Source organism: Symphalangus syndactylus, chromosome 5, assembly GCF_028878055.3.
Source record: "Symphalangus syndactylus isolate Jambi chromosome 5, NHGRI_mSymSyn1-v2.1_pri, whole genome shotgun sequence".
Classification (NCBI taxonomy): Eukaryota; Metazoa; Chordata; class Mammalia; order Primates; family Hylobatidae; genus Symphalangus; species Symphalangus syndactylus.
The window spans coordinates 91,303,910-91,323,234 of record NC_072427.2 but is presented as its reverse complement, the minus strand read 5'-3'; the positions used below and the strand labels follow the sequence as shown (position 1 = coordinate 91,323,234).

Sequence of the window (19,325 nt, the reverse complement as noted above, 5' to 3'; positions counted from 1 at the left end):
AGTTAAAAAGAAAAAAAAATTAAAGGAAACTGAGATCTTTTGGCTCAACTAGCCAGTCTTGCATCTGGAACTAAAATCAGAGGCCAGCCTCAAAAATGGACAAAGGACTTGAATAGATGTCTCTCCAAAGAAGGCATACAGATGGCCCATAAGGACCTGAAAAGACCTGCAACATCACTAACCATTAGGGAAATGCAAAGCAAAACCACCATTTACTACCGCTTTTCAACCATCAGGATAGCTAGTGGGTTTCTTTTTTCCCATTCCTTTCTTTAAAAAAAAAAAAAAAACTTTTATTTTAGGTTCGGGGGTACCTGTGGAGGTTTGTTACATAAATAAACTGATGTGTCATGGGGGTTTGTTGTACAGATTATTTCATCACCCAGATACGAAGCCCAGTACCCGATAGTTATCTCTTCTGCTCCTCCTTCCTCTTCTGCTCCTCGCTCTTCTGCTCCTCCTTCCTCCCACCCGCCACCCTCAAGTAGACCCCAGTGCCTGTCGTTTCGTTCTGTGTTCATGAGTTCGTATCATTTACTTCCCACTTATAAGTGAGAACATGTGGTATTTGGTTTTCTGTTCCCGTGTTAGTTTGCTAAGAATAATAGCCTGTAGCTCCATCCATGTTCCCATAAAAGACATGATCTCATTCTTTCATATAGCTGCATAGTATTGCATGGTGTATATGTACCACATTTTCTTTATCCAATCTGTCATAAATGGGCATTTAGGTTGATTCCATATGTTTGCTATTGTGAACAGTGCTGCAGTGAACATTCGTGTGCATGTGTCTTTAAGGTAGAATGATTTATATTCCTCTGGGTATATACCCAGTAATGGGATTGCTGGGTCGAATGGTAATTCTGTTTTTAGCTCTTTGAAGAATAGCCGTATTGCTTTTTACAATGGTTGAACTAATTTACACTCTCACCAACAGAGCATAGGAGTTCCCTTTTCTCTGCAACCGTGCCGGCATCTGTTATTAAATTTTTTTACTTTTTAATCATAGCCATTCTGACTGGTGTGAAATGGGATCTCATCGTGGTTTTGATCTGCATTTCTCTAGTGATCAGTGATGTTCAGCTTTTTTTCATATGCTTGTTGGCCACATTTATGTCTTCTCTTGAGAAGTGTCCATTCATGTCCTTTCCCCAATTTTTAATGGGGTTGTTTTTCTTCTGTAAATTTGTTTAAATTCCTTGTAGGTGCTGGATATTAGACCTTTGTCAGATGCATAGTTTGCAAATATTTTCTCTCATTCTGTAGGTTGTCTGTTTACTCTGTTCATAGTTTCTTTTGCTCTGCAGAGGCTCTTAGGTTGAATTAGATCCCATCTGTCAACTTTTGCTTTTGTTGCGATTGCTTTTGGTGTCTTTGTCATGAAATATTTGCCCATTCCTATGTACAGGATAGGATACCAAATATTTTTTTAAAAGAAAGAAAGAAAAGAAGAAGCGTTGTCAAGGATTTGGAAACATCAGAACACTCGTGCATTGCTGGTAGGAATATAAAGTGGTACAGTGTCTGTGGCATGGTAATTCCTTGAAAAATTAAACATGGAATTACTACATCATACAGCAATTCCACTTCTGGATATCTACATTAGAAAATTGAAAGCAAAGACTTGAACAGATATTTGCACAACAATGTTCATTATTCACAATAGCCAAAAAGTAGAAACAGCCTAAATGTCCATCGATAGATGAATGTGATACATACATGTAATGAAATATTATTCAGCCTTAAAAAGAAATGAACTTCTGACTCATGCTGCAACATAGATGAACCTTGAGGATATTATGCTAAATGAAATAAGCCAGACACAAAAGGACAAATACTGTATAATTCCATTTACATGAGTTACTGAGAATAATCAAATCACAGAGACGGAAGATGGAACCGTGGTTACCAGGAGATCAGAGGAGGAGGGAGGGGGTTGGTGTGTCGTGGGTACAGAGTTTCAGTTCTGCAAGACAAAAAAAAGTTCTGGAGATGGATAATGGTGGTAGTTATGCAATAGTATGAATGTCTTTAGTGCCACTGAATTGTACACTCAAAAAGGGCTAAATGGCAAATTTTATGTTAGGTATTTTACCATGATTTTTTTTAAGTTCACCCCTTTTTGCACCAAGTCTTCCCATCAGAGCAGGGACAGGCCAGGGAGGCTGCCTGTGTCAGAGCCACAGGGGACAGTGGTTTCAGGTGGGGATGGGTCCTGGAGACAGGGACAGCCTCATTCCCTCCTATCCAATGTCTCACCAGGGATGACACGCAGCTAAGTGGTGGAGCCAGCATCCAACCCAGAGACACTCATCTTTATCCACCTTCTGCTGTCTCTGCCCACAAGCCAGTCTCCACCACTGTGCTGAGGTCCGTCTGCTCAGGCCCAGGCAGATCAGGCACCATACCTTCGTCTCTGTTCCTAGGTTCAATCTTTGCCTCAAATGCCCTTGGGTCTGTCAAGCTGGAAAAAGAACATCTGAGAAAGATATCGATGGCTGACAGCAGGAAAATCAGAAGTATCTTTGCAAATCAGAAAATAAAGGGAAAGACCTCACAGGTGATACACTTTCTACAGACACTCAGCTTTGTTTCCCTACTCTTGCCCCATCATTGTTCATTCCTGGCCCAGCTCACCCTCAGCACCAGGCGGCACAGCCCAGGAGTGAAACTGCTCCTCACTTGGACAAGCAGGGGGGACGTGCAATCCACAGAGCCCCCAGTTTATTTGGCCTCCTCATAGGTTTCTGCTGCAGCCTGAGTGAGGTTTACATTTACAAGAAGACCCTCATTCTCGATCTTATAAGGTCCTCCTGGAATATTCCAGACAGGAATGGAGCTGACAAGATGCTTGGAAGGGTGAAGGGCTGCATGAAGCCACCTGTCCATTTCCCCACCCTGAGACAGGGTCACAGTGGATGAGCACCTGCTTTTAGGGACATTGGAGGTGGGAAGTCCATTGTCACTCCTGTGTTGACATCACACGCTAGAAGGGAGTCCTGTTTCCTCTCCCTGAATCCCTCACACTGCAAGGAAGTTATTTCCTCGAACTCTTGGGAAGGAGGGGAACTCCTGGCCACCAGCCTTTGTTTAACAGCCCTTCCTGTTGTCAAGGAGTGATGCCCCCACCGCCCCCCGGCTCTGCTGCAAAGCAGGTGATTTAACTTTGAGTCATCTGTGTGACTTCTCAGAAGCCGTAGAGACTCACCATGGCCTGTCACAATGGGAAGACAGCTGAGTGTGAGGCACATGGAGACCCAGCCTTGACCATCACTGGGGAGGACGAGCTCAGGAGAGGAGTGACTGGGAGGGAGGAAAACGCAATAGGACGGTGGCTCCGCAACTTGAGCGCCACAAAATCCCCTGGGGCCTGTGAGAACACAGATGTCGGGGCACCTCCCCAGCATTTCCGATTCAGGAGGGCGGGGCAGGGCCTGAGAATCTGCATTTCCAATGAGTCCAGGGTGGCGCTGAGCCTACTGATCTGGGATTGAATAAGGATGCCCCGTGCTGAACATTTCTGGAAGGGACCCACCCACCCTCTACTGCCTCAGGACCAGCCTTGGTGCCCACCCTCCTCCATCCCCACCTTCATGGCCACAGCAGGGCTGAGTCCTCCCCACACCCACCAGCCACCCCATCTCTGCTGCTGCTGTGCTCTGCTCCTCAGACAGTCCTGGGTATTTCCCTGTCCTGCTCTGCTCTGCATCTCTGAAAGCTGCCCAGGGCCTACACCTTTGGCAGGGGCCCTGACCTCCGTAACTTGCCAGTTACCTGCTCCTTATAAAGCCCCCACCTGCAACCTGACTGACAGACTCCGGGATTCTCGTACCTGCCTGTGATGTGTTTCCTACCCAGCCTGACCTCCCATCTGCAAAGCCCTCCCATCCTTGGATGCCCAGCTTCACATCCTCCAAGGACTCTCCTCTTTAAGACTTTCCAACTCCCAAGCATTAAAAATACCTCTTTCTTCCCTAGTGCCCACAGAGCAGTAACTGTTTCTCAACTATGACTTCTTATGAGTAAAACATTGAAAACACAGATAGATTCCTGTCTCTACCAAAAACCTTTAAAAATTAAGAATTAGCTGGGTGTGGTGGCGTGTGCTTATAGTCTGGCTACTCTGGAAGCTGTAGCTGGGGGATCGCTCGAACCCAGGAGTTCAAGGTTGCAGAGATGGTGCCACTGCAGATTGAAACCCTATCACAAAAAAAAAAAAAAAAATACATAAAATAAAATAAAAATAGGTAGATGATTGATAGATATGAAAGTATGATATAGAGATATATGCCATACTTCATTGTTATTGAGAGTATGCTTTTGCAAACTCACCCCCTACACACACTGCCCCACCTCTCCAGCCCGGATCTGGAATACATCCCCAGGCAGGAGCTCCAATAAATCACTCATCTATGTTGTATTATAGTAATTGTTTATACATATATCAACATAAATTTACATGTATTGTTACTATTTGTGTGTACATATGCTTATGGTAGGCAGAATAATATCCTCCCTGCCTCCAGCAAAATATGACAAAATAGGGCCATCTCCTAATCCCTGGAACCCATGAATATGTTACTTTCCATGGCAAAAGGGACTTTGCAGATGTGATCAAGGTTGAGATGGGAAAATTCTTCTGGACTATCCAGGTGAGCCCAATCTAATCACGTGAGCCCTTCAAGTGGGGATCCTTTCCCCGATGTGGGCACGGAGAGGTGTGGGCATGGAAGGGTCAGAGACAGAGGAAGGGGCCACCAGCCCAGGGGCAGGAAGAAGCCGGGAAGCACAGGAAAACAGAATCTCCAGAAAGGAGAGCAGCGCCGCCACCTTCACGTTAGACCCAGGAGACCTGGGTCAGACGGCTGGCCACCAGGAATGTGAGATATTAAGTTTGCATTGTTTTAAGCCACTGTGTTTGTGATAAGTTGTTAGAGCAGCAGCAGAACTAATACAGCATGTGCGTGTGTGTGTCTGCATACACACGTGTGCACTTATAGCCCTGCTATGCCAGAGTTCTTGAAGACAAGATGCATGCTCAAATCACCTTTGTATCCCTTATGGAACCCAGAAGGAACCATCACAGTGTGAATATATTAGTGTAATTCCACCCATATATTAGTAATTCTTAAATGACACAGAATATACATTGACAGGCGCTGACATTCATTTCTAAGCCAGGAAAAATGGTAATGAGGTGCAAAGAGGAAACCTGTTGCCCTGGAGCTTATCAGAATCTCTCACCTCAGAAGAGGCTTTCTGGGAGACGTCATGGCCCAAATCAGGCCACAAGGAACTGTGTCTCTGGCCTGTAATTATTTCCTTTGATAATGATGAGCTACACTCATGCTGCTGCCAGTAGAACCCTAGAGCCGCTGCACCTCCTTCCAGGGCCTCCACCTCCCACTGATCCGGCCCAGAGGCAGAGCAGCAGCTACAAGGGCCAAGTCACAGCATGGGGCATCAGAAGACCCCAGGCTGGGCCCTGCCCTCCAGCCCCTCACCCCTCTCCTTGCTGAATCTGGAAGCCAGCTAAGTCCAGGCAGGTGGTTGGAGGGATAGAGAAGGCCCAGGGAGGTTCTGGGTGCCAGACGCAGGAGAGGAGACCAAAGGCAGGGAGAAGAGGGTGTTCCCAGGACGGAGATGCCCTGCTGGGAAACCCTGACCCCAGCCAGTGGCCAGGATGCCAGCTCTCTGCTGAGCCTAACAAGCCTGGTCACAGATACAGCATCGAAGCCCCAGTCCCAACCAGCTGGGCCAGGTGTGTGATGACATCAAGGCTCTAGTGACCCCGCCAGGTGACCAAAATCAACCTCAGGTCTGGGATAGTCACTGACATGATAAATACTGAAAGCCGAGCAGGTAAGATGAAATGGGTGGGTGGTTTCCCTTAAAGAGCTACTGAAGGGTTGTCCAAGCCTTTGACAACCTTCATCTGCTGAACAATTATTGGTTGCATGGTTGGTGTGAGCCAGGTGTGGATGCAAAGGTAAGCAGCACATTCCCTGTCTAGTAGGAGGCAGAATAACTAAGATTTCTTGGAAATAAAATCTGACCAAGCTCCTAGCACCTGCTCAATAATCTTAGCTCTTTTATTTACATTTATTCAGTCTCAGATTTGCTCCCCGCTTCCTGTCCCCATCCCTCAGCTTTTTCTTTTAGTGCAAGCATCTAGTCCTTCCCTTGATACCAATGCAAATAACCAAGACCCTTCCACTCACATAAGACCCCATCTTCTTCCACTGCTAAAGAACTCTTGACTGAGTACAACATAAAAGACTTAAATTATTTTCGGTTTATCTACATGAAGCCTGGCACTCTAAAATTTCCAAAGGATATAGAGTTGCTTTGTGACCTTTTGCAACTTCCTTTCTTTGCAAACCAATACAGAAAAAGGTGTCCATCCTTCAAGCAGCCAGTTAGGTGGTTGATAAATACCCGAGTTCTAAGAAAGAGGGTTACCAAGGGAAGAGGTAACTTCTGCACCTCCTCACAAGAGTGCAGCGTGCATGGGATCCTAATTTCTGAACCTGGGTCTTCCATTTCTAAGTCATTCTAATGGCAGATATTATGAAAATATTCTCACTCCCCCACATCGCTCAGAATCTTCTTGTCATCAGATAATGTCTCATAGAGGAAGGAGTCATTTTCTGGGAGCTCTAACCACAAAAAACATCTGGAGCCTTCTTAGAAACCAGGGTTAAAGGCCAGGGTGACGAACATTTGGGATGGTCACGTCATTCCTCTCCTAGCTTTACGTCAGGGAAACATGTGGTACCACAGTGTGATTCGGTACCACAGTGTGATTCAGGGCTGCGTGTGACATCAACCTGCATGCTCTGGGGGCATGAGTGTGCCCTTAATAAAAACAAGCCCTCAAGAGATGAGAACCAATCTTTGGAGACACCAGCATTAAATGCCAGGAGCTTGGCCGTTGGCTGTAGGAATTTCCCAAACAGCAACATGTGTTGCAGATTTTATTCCCAATTTAGAATGCGCTTTTAAATAAAGTCACATTCTGAGGTTCTGGTTAGACCTGAATTTGGGGGGGACATTATTCAATCCACTTAGCAATGTCCTGTACCCACCTCCTCTGCCAGGCCTCTCCTGCAAACAAGCAGGAGTCTACCTGTCACCTTCTGCTTCCTGCCCCCATCCCTCAGCATTTTCTTTTAGCGCAAGCATCTAGTCCTTCTGTTGATACCGACACAAATAGCCAAGACCCTTCTATTCGTGCAAGACCCCATCTTCTTCCACTGCTAAAGAACTCCTGGCTTAGTAGAACATAAATGACTTATATTGTTTTTGGTGTATTTACATGAAGCCTGGCACTCTAAAATTTCCAAAGGATATGGATTAGGGAATGGGATGGCGGGATGAAAGGACATCAAGTTTGACTCCGTCCATACTTGGGGAACAACTGCAAAGTTTCCTGGGGTCTCCATAGGCTGGAAAAGACATGTTCCCAAAGTTACACAGCCCTCGTTGCTCAGAGATTCAGTCTTGCACAGAATGTCAGGCAACCAGTTTTCCAACTTCGGGTTTCTAAGTTGATTTCTTCTCAAGTCCTATGCATCTGTCTATTGGAAAGTCCTGCAGCTGGGGTCAGATGTCGCGGCTAGGCTTCAGGACTTTATCACATTGGGTGAGCCCATGGGTCCTCAGTCAGAGATTCCAAGGTAACATATAGAGAGATGAGGGTAGAAACGTAGCTCACTGTGGCAACCCCGTGACCACCGATGGGGACCACCACAGTGAGAGTGCTTGCAAGTTCCACAAGCTACCCATCCCTTCCTGGTCAGATCAGAACGCCCCAAATGACTGTTGAGACGCACTCAGTGGGTCGTAAAGGCAAGTGGGTGACAGCAGATCACAGCCCTCCAAGAGCAAGGTTCTCTAGGAAGGAATGATCCAGAGAACAGAGTGGGTGTCAGATGACTTGGGAGAAACACTGTTCCATGCAGTTGAGGAGATTCAAGACCTAAACTTGAAGAGCTGAGTCAAGTATGAAATGGGGCTTCTGTTTTTCCACTGGGTTTATTCAAACAGTGGGTCCCCTGCTTCTTCCAGCCCTTTCTGTGGTCAAAAGACATCATCAGTCATGTACTTTCTGTTTCCTCTGTCCTGCTGGCCCCCAGGTTCCAGGGAATCCTTCTGCCCTCCAGCGAGATGACACCTGATGAAAAAAAAAGAATACTGAGTCAGTTCAAGCTGTGTGCATCTCCACGGCACAGCTAGCTGCCCCAGGAGACTGCTCAACTCGCTTTGTACTTGAAACATTTCTTTTTTTAACCTAAACTAAATTTAGGAGCTAGCCAACAGAATAGAATAACAGGAAAACTCACGCCAAAGCCCTGGCACCTCCCACCCTGTCCCACCCAGCTTCCAGCTTCCTCTTCCCTCAGCCAAGAACCCTGACAGCCTGACCCTGCCGGCAGAAGGTCCTGTATTTCCCAGCAGCTGATGGCGAAGATTCAGAGCCTCACACTGGAGCCCACCCTGCAGAGCTCCTTCCAGCTAAGTAACAGGGGCCAGGGAGCTGTGCACAGCCCATGGCCCCTCACAGAGGGGGATCCCAGGCAGAAAAGGACTCAAAATCCAAATCTGGCCACTCACAATCCCCTTCCTGCATTTACTTCCTCATTACCCTTACAGGTATAAAGAGAACAGAAATGTTTCTGTTTTAGCATAATGTTTCTTAGACAGGTTGTACTCCACGGGTGTGAATTTTCTAGAAAAATGTTTCCATTTTATATTTCCATTCAGTTGACAATATAAAATTTAAAAATTAGTCTACTTTCATAAATTCACAATTGAAAGACAGTTTTGTAGAATAAGACTAACACAGTGTTTTACAAATGTGAGGAGAACCCATTGTTTTTTCCCCCTTTAAATGGGATCTAAGCATTACTCGAATTTGGAAGAGAGAAAAAAAGCAGCGTTAGAATAGAATCGATAATCCAGTGGTCCTCAAGGTGTGCTCTTGGGGCCAGCAGCGTCAGCATCACCTGAGAGCTTGTTAGAAATGCAAACTCCTGGGCCTCACCCAGATATTCTGAATCAGAACTCTGAAATCCGCGTTTTAACACGCCCTCCAGGGAATTCCGACACAACCTAAACCTGAGAACCGCTGTTGCAATCTAATGAATATTCAAATTGTTATGCTAGAACCTGGAATTCTAGCATCTCTTACCACATATTTTTAATTGAACCTAGGGCGTTTCTGCACATATTTTCACCTGCCACCTATTTCCCTTTGGAATGGGTCCCTTTGACCTATTATATGATGCCTCGGATCCCAAGAGAGATTTCAACACAACTCCTGGAGTTGCTGTATGATGGAGTAACTACTATTCACAAGGTTTGCATCATTCGCTGAGCAGGTACCAGACACCAGCCACTGCGCAAATTCATTTAATCCTCCCAACAACCAATGGGATTTAAAATAACAAGCTAAAAAAAAAAAAAAAAAAACCAACAACAAAAAACACTCCATTAACCTCATGTCACAGATGAGAAAACTGAGGCCCAGAGAAGTTAAGCATCTTGCCCAAGGTCACACAGCTGATTGGGACAGAGTTAGAGCTGGAGCTCACATTGCCTGGTCTCCATACTCACAAGATGTTGACCCTGTAGGAAAGAAAAATTATCTGGGATGCTTTCTAGAACAGGATAGACATCTAAACCTCTAGGGACTTCAGAGGCAATGAAGTCCACTCCTCCATTTCACAGATGAACATACTAAGGTCCAGGGGTCTTACAGGGCAATGGTACAGGATCCCCCAGCTGGCCGCAGCAGAACCAGGACAACCCTGAAGTCTACCATACTGTACTTTTCACGTAGAAAAGCCACAGGCCCTGGGTGGCAGATGGAGAGGACAGGGCTTAGGTCCCGCGTCCACAAGTACTTGGCTCCGCTTCAAAAGCTTTCACGGTTCCCAAAATGCAAGAACTAGAGGCCTGACCTAATGTGAACAAAGAATTTTTGAATTCTAATTAATAATGAGCCACATAATTATCTTCTTTGGAGGAGCATATTTAACAGGAATAACTCCAGCGCTAATAAATCAGTTTTTTCTAAGGAAGTCACGACTTTTCCCGCCTTGTCACCTCAGAGAGGATTTCTGCTGTAAGCTGTTTGAGCCTGTTTCTGGTTTCTGTGAGGCAGAGAAGCCAAACTGTGCCGGTGGAAACCTGTCTCTTTTTTTCTTTTTCTTCCTCCGCCACCCTGTTGCTTGTTTTCAGGTGCTCTTGGCCCCCGGCCCTGTCCCGTCTGTGTGTCTTCTGCTTTTACGAAGGGTGAGTTTCCACTGTTTCCTCTGTGATGCTCAAATATGATTTGCGTCTACCCCTCTCCCTGTGTCTGGAACCGGTGTTTGAGCCGTAACCATTTCCACAGCCTTGACTATGTCTCCCTAACAAAATATACCTTTGAATAAATAGCCTTATTGTGCCACCACCTTGGCCTCTTGAATGACAGTTTCTTCTCATGTGATTACAGTGTAGCTTTCACTGGAGATTTGTTTTTCCCAAAACAGCCTCTGGGATAAAACCCCTCTGGCCCTGCTGTGGGGTCACTGGTAGCAACATGCCTGCCTCGTGCCCACTTCCACACAAGGCGTGGGGCCACCAGCCATCATCCCAGCCCTCCAAGAGGCCTTGTATATTCCCTGGGAAGACAAGGCATGCGCTGAATTCAGGAATATAATGCATCATTCAGTAACTTCAGTAATCCCCATCCTGGGGGAGCCACAGACCAGGGTGAGAAAGTACAGAATGACAACAAGGTGTCTAGGAACTCAGGTGTCCAACAAGCATTGTCTGAAATCTGAACAAATCTGATTGACTGTTTTGCAATAAATATGTAGGTGCTATTAAGGCTAGCAAAACCCCAATTGCCTTAAAAGGGTCAATAATTTATTTATAACACCTATTTGACAATAGTTATCTTCTCAACCAACAAATACCAACCTATCCCATGAGTCTTTAAGAAGTGTTGACACCACAAAGGACCCTTATTCCAACACCGGGAACCCCTGATCCAAGCAGTCTGTGTCCTGGGAGGTGAAGGTGTGGGGGTCACCTCAGCAGGGCCTGGGGAAAGGCTCTTTGTCGGGAGGGGCTTCTCACCTGCTTTTGTGCGGGCAATGGGGTGGCAGTGGGACTTAGGTAAGTGGGTGGTGAGTGGGCAGGGCCCACATTCCCCAAAAGGGAAGAGACTGCGGAGGTATGGGGGAAGAAACAGACTGACCTCAGCTTTTGTTCTGTCCTCCTGCACTTTCTTACTAGCAGCTGCAGGTCAGAAAAGGGTGTTTGTTCAGGGCTGCTTGAGTGGGCAACGAGCTGAACCTCTCCGAACATGGCTTCCTCTTCACAGCCTCCAGCACCCACGATCTGGTTCACTCCCCTCCTGGCCAGCCAAGACCAGTCAGTTAGAAATACAGCCCCCAGGGCCAAGGCTGATGCTGGCCCAAGGCACTCGCTGTGTGTTCCGCCCCAGCCCTGTCAGGCCAGCGCCTCCAGTAAGGAAAAGAGACTTGCTCCATGGAGCTTGCAATGTGTTTTGGGATGTGAGGCAGGGATTTAGAGAGGAAGTTGGATCACCTAAAATGCCGACAAACAGATGTACCTTTGCACAAACAATGCCAACATACTGGCAGGATTAAAGTCATTCTTGTGGCTGTGAAAACATTTTGATTACATAAATAAAATAGTGCATCCCCATTGCTGACCTCCAAGATAAGGAAAGCTTGCCCCAAGCCCATAAAATAAGAATATTCTTTTGAACTTGCCAGACCTAGAGGCTGGCTGTCAGGGCTCCTGAGGGGCCCTACCGGAATCAGAAGCCATCCTAGCCGGCTTCGGTGCCCTCATTCCCGATGCAGCCTCTTCCTGGGGGGACAATTGAGAAAACCCAACCCGAACCAGGCACTGGTCTCCACTGGCTCCCTGACCTTACAGCCAGGGCCACTATCCTGGGTCTTAAGGCTCAGTGGCACCAGTAGCTTTACCTCCAACAGCCAGACCCCGCTCCCAGTCTCAATCCTTGCTCCCCATGGATTCCAGGATGGACACAAGCTCCGGAGAGATGTGCAAAGCCCTCCTAGCTCTGGCCTGCTGGCCTCCCAGGCCACGACTACACACACCCTCTCTCCTGCCATCCCCAGGCCTCCCTGCAGCTCCCCTAGCCAGGCTTCCCTAGCTGGTGTCCCAGGAGCCCGGCCACTTCGCCTGTGCTGCTACTGTTGCACAAGTTCCTGCCCCCGGTGCTCCTGGTCAACACACCCTCAGCCTTTGCATTCCACGTTCATCCACCCCTTGGTCACTCCACAGCTCTTTGTGGCCCTGCCCTGGGGTGGGTGCTGGGGGGTATTGAAGAAGACAGAGGCTCTGGGAGCTCATGAGGCTTATGATCTATTTTACTAGAGAGAAGCTGAACAGTTACACATGTTGCTATTTAGTGACAACTGGTATCAGCGCTACCTCGGAAAAGAAGGCTGAATGCAGGAAGAGGATGCCAGGCTGGGGCGCTGAGGAAGGGGTGGCGTGTGGGCCGCGGGAAGGCATGAGGGGCTGTCCTTCTGGAACAGGAAGTAGAACGTTCTGAAGGGCATGTCACACGTTCTTCAAGCTCACTCTGGCAGCCACTGGAGAATGGACGTAAAGGAGCCAAGGATGGCACCAGGAAGTCACGGGGGCCGTGTTTGCTGCTGTCCAGGTAGGAGATGGTGATGGATGCCCTGTCCCAGGGGGAAGTTGTGGGGGCTGATCCAAGTGCACAGAACAACTCTGTGCTGTGGGAGAGGGAGGGGGTGTATCCTTCAAGATTCTCCAGGAAACTTAACCTAGGAGACACAGATAGATAGAGATGTATTACAACGAATTGGCTTGCATGATTAAGGAGGCAGAGAAGTTCCAAGATCTGTGGTCAGCAAGCTGGACACCCAGGAGAGCTGAGGGTACAGTTCCCATCTGAGTCCAAAGACCTGAGAACCAGGAGAGCCCAGAGTGTAGGTTCCAGTCCAAAAGCTGCAGGCTCAAGACCCAGGAAGAGCTGGTGTTTCAGTCCTAGTGCAAAGGCAGGAAAAAGCCCATGAGCTAGCTCAAAGGCCGGCAGGCAGGAGTAGTTCTCTCTTACCTGGAGGAGGGCCAGCCACGTTCTACTCAGCTCGGGACCCTCAGCTGATCTCATGAGGCCCCCCCCCCCCACCTTGGGGAGGACAGTCTACTTTGTGCACTCATCACCTTAAATGATAAACTCGTTCAAAAACAGCCTCACAGAAATGCCCAGAATCATGTTAGGCCAAATATCTGGGCACCCCATGGCCCAGTCAAGTTGCCACATAGAATTATTCATGGCAGGGAGTTATGGAGGTTCTGAGAAGCAGTGTGGGGAGGTGGGTGCAGGATGTGCAGACACACACACAGGTGTGGAGCTCAGACAAGAAGAACGAGCAGGGGTACAGCCAGGGCAGTACAGGCATATGGAGGTTACTGGGGCCCCAGGAGGCCATGGAGGCCCTAGAGGAAACAGGCTGGAGTTCAAGGCACATCCAGGACAGAGCCCTGAGGACCCCCAAAGACCCCACTGCTGGAAGTTTGAGCAGATCGGAAGGTGCTGGAGGTAAAAGCACCTGGGAAGGGGCTGGGGTGGGACTGGCCCAGGTGGGTCAGAGGGACCCCGTGCAGTGGGGCTCTACACCCAGCGCACCTACCACTGACCCCTCATGCACCTGCCCATTCACCCAACAGTACAATTCGAGGAGCGAGTGAGAAAATCCTCCTCTCCAGCTACCTGTCACCCTACCCCTAGTTTCCCTAGTCTCATTTAAGGAAAAGCAAACCAATTTCCTTTATAGAATGTGCCTGTAAGGCAACGTGACACACAGCTTACAGCAGCCACCAGCAGACTTCACTCATGCCATAAGTGGTGCCCTCTGCCACGCTCTTGTCCTCAGAAGCCCTGAGCTCGCCCACACAGGGCACTTCAAGATGGGAGGGGAGCGCCCGTTCCACCGACAAAGTTAGATGAGTAAGACACCTGCTGCAACCTCACCCGTCACACACACACACACTCATGCTCACACACGCTCACACTCACTCACACTCATGCTCACACACGCTCACACACACACTCATGCTCACACACACTCACACTCATGCTCACACTCACACACACTCGTGCTCACACTCACGCCTGCACACTCACTCATACACACTCTCACTCTGGCGTCCATACTCTCAGGCTGATGCTCACCAACATACACATATGCACTCACATGCACACACACACACACGAACACCTGCACATACACTCACACATACACAATCACACTCACTTTCCCAATATACACATACACATTCTCATTCATGTACCACATGCACACACACATGCACACTCAAATGTTCACACATTCACACACACCACATGCACACTCTCAAACGCTCACACATTCACACACACCACATGCACACGCACACCACATGCACACTCTCAAATTCTCACACATTCACACGCACATCACATGCACACACACATCCACAATCTCAAACACTCACACACATTTACACACCCCACATGCACACTCGCAAACTCTCACATTCACACACACATCACATGGACACACACATGCACACACACACACGTACACTCACATGCTCACACACATTCACACACTCCACATGCACACACTCCTCACATATCCCCATGCTTCCGGCCACACCTGCCATTCCACACCCATTCCCTGTGGCCTGAGAGCCTGTCTGCAGGAGAAGGGGCCTCCCCCAGTGCACAGGGAGTGAGGGAGGCTCAGAAGGCCAAGCCATCAGCAGACCATTTACGGGACCCTTCCAAAGCCGCGGCTCATCATAGAAGTGGCAGTGAAACGCGGGATAAATGGAGTGAGAAGGTGAGGCAGACACTAAAGAGAGGCTCTAAAGGGAGACACGTTTCATAGGAGACTCTGCTGCCTCAGGGAAACACAGCAGAAGGCAGGACCAGGGTGCAGCCTGTATTAGTCCATTTTCATGCTGCTGATAAAGACATACCCAAGACTGGGTAATTTATAAAGAAAAGAGGTTTAATGGACTCACAGTCCCACGTGGCTGGGGAGGACTCACAATCATAGCAGAAGGCAAAAGTCACATCTTACATGGCGGCAGGCAAGAGAGAGAATGAGAACTATGCCTTTTTTTTGTTTTTTGTTGTTTTTTGAGACGGAGTCTCGCTCTATCGCCCAGGCTGGAGTGCACTGGCGCAATCTCGGCTCACTGCAAACTCTGCCTCCTGGGTTCACGCCATTCTCCTGCCTCAGCCACCCGAGTAGCTGGGACTACAGGTGCTCGCCACCACATCCGGCTAATTTTTTTTTGTTGTATTTTCTTTTTTTAGTAGAGACGGGGTTTCACCATGTTAACCAGGATGGTCTCCATCTCCTGACCTCGTGACCTGCCCGCCTTGGCCTCCCAAAGTACTGGGATTACAGGTGTGTGCCACCGCGCCTGGCCTGGTTTCCCCTTATAAAGCCATCAGATGGCAAGAGACTTATTCACTACCACTAGAACAGTAAGGGGGAAACTGCGCCCATGATTCAATTATCTCCCACTGGGTCCCTCCCACAACACATGAGAATTATGGGAGTACAATTCAAGATAAGATTTGGGTGGGGACACAGCCAAATCATATCACAGCCCTCCACTGTCAGGTGCCTGGCGCTGTACAGACGTGGGAATCCAGGCAGGATTCTCTGCCTGAACCTCTCTCATGAAGACAAGGAGGGAACACACAGCAGGGAAATCCCAGGGACAAGCCAGGTCGTGACTTTGTGCCCCTAGTGAAAGAAGGAGCCGTTCATTTCATTCATTGTGAGGCGGTCTATGTGCAAAAATCATGTGAGCACCATGATTGTCAGTGTTTTAAATTAATATTCAAAAATGAAAATAATAACAGATTAGATTATTTTGGATTTGGACTTTTTGAATTCATTTCTCTAGCATTTTCATTTCACATATTTTTTAAACTTTTAATATTGAGAGAAGTATGAGCCAATTATCTTTTTCAGGCAATCACAGTACTGGCGTTGTGTCTCCGCAGCTGGGGGTTGGGGCCCTGGATTCAAAGCATCCATCTGAATACATTGTCACCCATGCATCCTGAGAGAGACAGCTTCATAGAATGGAGGTGTGTGGCCTGGAGGCCCCAGGTAGGCCACCGGGCATGTTTTCCAAGAAAACCGAAACTTCTGACGGGATTACTAACATTGGGAGATTTCCGTTTCTTGGACGCCAGTGGAGGGGCTGTACCCGCCTTAAAAGAAATCACGTGAGCCTCCACTAATCAGCAAACAAAGGAGAAATTAAGGTTCTGCCCACTTTTGTGGTTTTTGCTTTTCTGGAAAGTTTACGTTGTGCATCCTTAAGTCATTGCATAACACGGTATTAATAAGCAGTTGACTCAGAACTCCGGAGGGTTTCTGAGCTGGTAAAGTCCATTGCATGTTACTAAGTCTATTCTTCCTCCCAGAATAAAATCTTCCATCTTCTCTGAGTTAGGCCTTCCTCACCAGAACCATTTCTTTTCTCATTCAGCTCTCTGAGGTTTTCTACTTATCATCCAACTGTAGTATCCACTGATAAATTACACAGATTCACAATCCAGCCACTTATTTTGTTTCCTCCTAACATTTGGAATAAGCTACTTCCTGCACCAGAGCCTCTGTCTGTCATGCCTTTACTGGATCTTATTTTGGGGGGCTGACCAGTTGCCTAAACCCACACGCACCCTCTCACCTGGGTTCTCAAGAACTTCTATTTTGGACATCCACCAAAAAAAAAAAAAAAAAAATCTTGTTAAGTAAGATGAACACTTACCTGATGGCAGAAGCCTGTTGTGCTCATCAAAACTTTGAGATAACCAGGGTTCCTGGAATCTAAATTTCCTACATAAAATAGCAGAATAGCTGATCAAATAAGAGTCAGACAAATAAGGTTCAACTTTGGAATCAATAAATGGGGCTGGACCCACTCATTCACCTACATTCAAACAGCAAATAGGCTGGGTATGGTGGCTCATGCCTGTAATCCCAGCATTTTGTGAGGCGGAGGCAGGCAGATCACGAGGTCAGAAGTTCAAGACTAGCCTGACCAACATGGTGAAACCCCGTCTCTACTAAAAATACAAAAATTAGCCAGGTGTGGTGGCCTGCTCCTGTAATCCCAGCTACTCAGGAGGCTGAGGCAGGAGAATCACTTGAACCCGGGAGGCAGAGGTTGCAGTGAGCCAAGATCGCACCATTGCACTCCAGCCTGGGCAACAGAGCGAGACTCCGTCTCAAAAAAAAAAAAAAAAAAAAAAAAAAAAACAACCAGCAAATACCTGTGAGCAGCCACCTGGGCTTTGCTGAAAAGTTCTCCCACTTCTGATGAGGGTTTGTCTCTTTTTAAAATTTCATGTACCTAAAAAGTGAATTGATCACAAGAGATTGTATCCAATGAAAGCCCCTCTCCTGGGAATGTTAAGGGGAGAAATAAGTTTGAGCATAGAGCTGCAGGCTCCTGGGGAAGGAAGTGCTCAGTTAGTACAAGGCAGCATGACACTAACATGAGGCTGAGGTTACTCTGTAACCACTGGCTGACTACAGTATCAACATCCATACAAAGACAGTAGCAGATTAAAGGAGGACACACATGGCCTGCCCTCAAGCTCATTCATAGCCCACCAAATCAACTTTTTGTTCAGCTTCTTGACTTTTCACAGTCTGCTGGCTTCAAGATGTTTTCCCTGGCCTTCTTCTAATGCCTCTTCCCTAATCCCAGGTAAAATTATTGAGGGGGATTACTCATTCAATATATATGTAAGTTATTTGAGAAAGTTTATTAAGGCACAGTGGCTCACGCCTGTAATCCCAGGACTTTGGGAGGCCAAGGTGGGTGGATCACAAGGTCAGGAGTTCAAGACCAGCCTGGCCAAGATGGTGAAACACCATCTCTACTAAAAATACAAAAATTAGCAGGGCATGGTGGTGAGTGCCTGTAATTCCAGCTACTTGGGAGGCTGAGCAGAGAATTGCTTCAACCTGGGAGGCGGAGGTTGCAGTGAGCCAAGATCGTGCCACTGCACTCCAGCCTGGGTGACTGAGCTAGATTTCATCTCAAAAAAAAAAAAAAAAAAAATGCTATCCACAGTTGGATAAGTACAAAAACATTGTCCCAGGAAATGAAGCCAGTGATTAGGGTAGGGGTTGGCAAGTATTTTCTGTAAAAGCCACATAGTAAATATTTTCAGCTTTTACTGGCCCATTTGGTCTTTGTTGCAACTGCTCAACTCTGCCATCAAAATGCAGGCAACAGCCGTGGATAATATGTAGTGAATGGGCATAAGCATTGTCTTAGTTCATTTTCTGTCACTTAAAACAGAATGCCTAAAACTAGGTCATTTATAAAGAAAAGGAATTTATTTCTTACAGTTATGGAGGCTGAGAAGTCTCAGGTCAAGAGGCCACATCTGGTGAAGATCCTTTTGCTAGCTGGGACTCTCTGCAGAGTCCTGTGTCCTGTGGTGAGAGGACTCAAGTCTCCCTTCCTCTTCTTACAAAGCCACCAGTTTCCTTGCCATGATAACCCACCAATCCATTAACGCATTAATCCATTAATCCATGAATAGATTAATCCATTCATGAGGGCAGAGTTCCCATGCCCCAATCACTTCTTAAAGGCCCTATCTCTCAATATAGTGATGTTGGGGACTAAGTTTCAACATGAGTTTTGGAGAGGACATTCAAACCATAGAAGTGTGTTCTAATGAAACCACGTTTATGGATGCTAAAATGTAAACATATAATTTTCATGTTCCACAAAATATTGTTCTTCTTTTGATGTTTTCCCACACTATTAAAATATAATACTATGACTAGCTTGTGAGCCACATGAAGAGAGGCGGCAGGCTAGATTTGGGCTGTGGGCTGCAGTTCGCTGGCACCTGCTCTAGGGCCACTCTCTCAGTAACAAAAACTTCATACATTCACTTCTAATAATACGCATGTACATGTGACACTACTCAAACGGTGAGCAAGCTAAGACTGAAGAACGTTATCAGTTGACACTCCAGAATTTTATTGCTGAAATCCTTCAGTGGATCATCTTATAAAGTCCTGGGAATGCATGCTGAGGCATCTGACCTAGAAAATAAGACGAGAAACTCCTGTCAGATTTGAGTTTTCTGTTAGCCCACCGTCTCCAGAGACAAAAAATAATAATAACTGTGGTGCATTCAACATCTCAATCTGAGATGTTTTAGTAAAATGAAGGCATGCCCGCATGTATTCACA

The 19,325-nt window shown here is 47.2% G+C and overlaps 1 long non-coding RNA gene across 1 annotated transcript; it reads right to left on the bottom strand.

Moving 5' to 3' along the window:
- Positions 1-6,825: 6,825 nt before the first annotated feature.
- On the bottom strand, positions 6,826-17,372 carry LOC134736831 (uncharacterized). The gene is made up of 3 exons (XR_010121194.1): positions 12,484-17,372; positions 9,501-9,630; positions 6,826-8,176 (listed from the first exon to the last, which is right to left on the bottom strand). It is a non-coding gene; the product is annotated as an uncharacterized lncRNA (long non-coding RNA).
- Between the last annotated feature and the right edge of the window lie 1,953 nt (positions 17,373-19,325).